Source organism: Oncorhynchus mykiss, chromosome 11 (genome assembly GCF_013265735.2).
Source record: "Oncorhynchus mykiss isolate Arlee chromosome 11, USDA_OmykA_1.1, whole genome shotgun sequence".
NCBI lineage: Eukaryota > Metazoa > Chordata > Actinopteri > Salmoniformes > Salmonidae > Oncorhynchus > Oncorhynchus mykiss.
In genome coordinates this window covers 4,048,525-4,051,812 of record NC_048575.1, presented here as the reverse complement: position 1 = coordinate 4,051,812, position 3,288 = coordinate 4,048,525, and positions in this window count along the sequence as shown.

Here is a 3,288-nt window from a genome sequence, read left to right as displayed (position 1 = left end):
CCAACGCGCCTGACGCGCATTAAGTCGTTTGGCAGAACGAATGTACTCAAGGTTCCTATGGTCAGTCCAAACGACAAAAGGAACGGTCGCCCCCTCCAACCACTGTCGCCATTCGCCTAGGGCTAACCGGATGGCGAGCAGTTTGCGGTTTCCCACATCATAGTTACGTTCCGACGGCGACAGGCGATGAGAAAAATACGCGCATGGGTGGACCTTGTCGTCAGAGAGGGAGCGCTGAGAAAGAATGGCTCCCACGCCCACCTCTGACGCGTCAACCTCGACAACGAACTGTCTAGAGACGTCAGGTGTAACAAGGATAGGAGCGGATGTAAAACGATTCTTGAGGAGATCAAAAGCTCCCTGGGCGGAAACGGACCACTTAAAGCACGTCTTGACAGAAGTAAGGGCTGTGAGAGGAGCTGCCACCTGACCGAAATTACGGATGAAACGACGATAGAAGTTCGCGAAGCCGAGAAAGCGCTGCAGCTCGACGCGTGACTTAGGGGCGGGCCAATCAATGACAGCTTGGACCTTAGCGGGATCCATCTTAATGCCTTCAGCGGAAATAACAGAACCGAGAAATGTGACGGAGGAGGCATGAAAAGAGCACTTCTCAGCCTTCACAAAAAGACAATTCTCTAAAAGGCGCTGGAGGACACGTCGAACGTGCTGAACATGAATCTGGAGTGACGGTGAAAAAATCAGGATGTCGTCAAGGTAAACGAAAACAAAGATGTTCAGCATGTCTCTCAGGACATCATTGACTAATGCCTGAAAGACAGCTGGAGCGTTAGCGAGGCCGAAAGGAAGAACCCGGTATTCAAAGTGCCCTAACGGAGTGTTAAACGCCGTCTTCCACTCGTCCCCCTCCCTGATGCGCACGAGATGGTAAGCGTTACGAAGGTCCAACTTAGTGAAAAACCTGGCTCCCTGCAGGATCTCGAAGGCTGAAGACATAAGAGGAAGCGGATAACGATTCTTCACTGTTATGTCATTCAGCCCTCGATAATCTATGCAGGGGCGCAGGGACCCGTCCTTCTTCTTAACAAAAAAGAACCCCGCTCCGGCGGGAGAGGAGGAGGGGACTATGGTACCGGCGGCAAGAGCTACAGACAAATAATCTTCGAGAGCCTTACGTTCGGGAGCCGACAGAGAGTATAGTCTACCCCGGGGGGGAGTGGTTCCCGGAAGGAGATCAATACTACAATCATACGACCGGTGTGGAGGAAGAGAGGTGGCCCTGGACCGACTGAACACCGTGCGCAGATCGTGATATTCCTCCGGCACCCCTGTCAAATCACCAGGCTCCTCCTGTGAAGAAGAGACAGAGGAAACAGGAGGGATAGCAGACATTAAACATTTCACATGACAAGAGACGTTCCAGGAGAGGATAGAATTACTAGACCAATTAATGGAAGGATTATGACAAACTAGCCAGGGATGGCCCAAAACAACAGGTGTAAAAGGTGAACGAAAAATTAAAAAAGAAATGGTTTCGCTATGATTACCAGAAACAGTGAGGGTTAAAGGTAGCGTCTCACGCTGAATCCTGGGGAGAGGACTACCATCCAGGGCGAACAAGGCCGTGGACTCCCTTAACTGTCTGAGAGGAATGTCATGTTCCCGAGCCCAGGTCTCGTCCATAAAACAGCCCTCCGCCCCAGAGTCTATTAAGGCACTGCAGGAAGCTGACGAACCAGTCCAGCGTAGATGGACCGACAAGGTAGTGCAGGATCTTGAAGGAGAGACAGGAGTAGTAGCGCTCACCAGTAGCCCTCCGCTTACTGATGAGCTCTGGCTTTTACTGGACATGAAGTGACAAAATGACCAGCAGAACCGCAATAGAGACAGAGGCGGTTGGTGATTCTCCGTTCCCTCTCCTTAGTCGAGATGCGGATACCTCCCAGCTGCATAGGCTCAGCTCCCGAGCCGGCAGAGGAAGATGGTAGTGATGCGGAGAGGGGGGCAACGGAGAACGCGAGCTCCTTTCCACGAGCTCGGTGACGAAGATCAACCCGTCGCTCAATGCGAATAGCGAGTTCAATCAAGGAATCCACGCTGGAAGGAACCTCCCGGGGGAGAATCTCATCCTTTACCTCTGCGCGGAGACCCTCCAGAAAACGAGCGAGCAAAGCCGGCTCGTTCCAGCCACTGGAGGCAGCAAGAGTGCGAAACTCAATAGAGTAGTCTGTTATGGATCGATTACCTTGACATAGGGAAGACAGGGCCCTGGAAGCCTCCTCCCCAAAAACAGATCGATCAAAAACCCGTATCATCTCCTCCTTAAAGTCCTGATACTGGTTAGTACACTCAGCCCTTGCCTCCCAGATTGCCGTGCCCCACTCACGAGCCCGTCCAGTAAGGAGAGATATGACGTAGGCGACAGAGCAGTGCTCCTGGCGTAAGTGTTGGGCTGGAGAGAAAACACAATATCACACTGGGTGAGGAACGAGCGGCATTCAGTGGGCTCCCCAGAGTAACACGGCGGGTTATTGATTCTGGGCTCCGGAGATCCGAAAGCCCTGGAAGTGGCCGGTGGATCGAGGCGGAGATGGTGAACCTGTTCTGAGAGGTTGGAGACTTGGGTGGCCAGGGTCTCAACGGCATGTCGAGCAGCAGACAATTCCTGCTCGTGTCTGCCTAGCATCGCTCCCTGGATCTCGACGGCTGAGTGGAGAGGATCCGAAGTCGCTGGGTCCATTCTTGGTCGGATTCTTCTGTTAGGTGCGTGAATGAGGACCCAAAAGCGAATTAACAAACAGAGTTTCTTTAATGATGAACACACGTGGGCTCAGATGGACAGGTAGATTCCGACAGGACAGGACAAGGTTGCAGCAAACACGATGATAGTCTGGTTCAGGCATGAGACACACAAACAAGAATCCGACAAGGACAGGAACAAAAACAGAGAGAGATATAGGGACCTAATCAGAGGGAAAAAGGGAACAGGTGGGAAAAGGGGTGAATGAGGTAGTCAGAGAAGACAAGGAACAGCTGGGGGAAAGAGGGACAGAAACGGTAACCTAGTACGACCAGCAGAGGGAGACAGGGTGAAAGGAAAGGACAGAAACAAGACACAACATGACCATACATGACACTATCTAAATATTTGCACTTGAATATAAATAAATATGTTATTCAAGGCTATTTTCTGTGTTTCATGCTTCAATTTGGGCTCCTGAGTGGCGCAGAGGTCTAAGGCACTGCATCTCAGTGCTAGAGGTGTCACTACAGACCCTGGTTCAGAGGTCTAAGGCACTGCATCTCAGTGCTAGAGGTGTCACTACA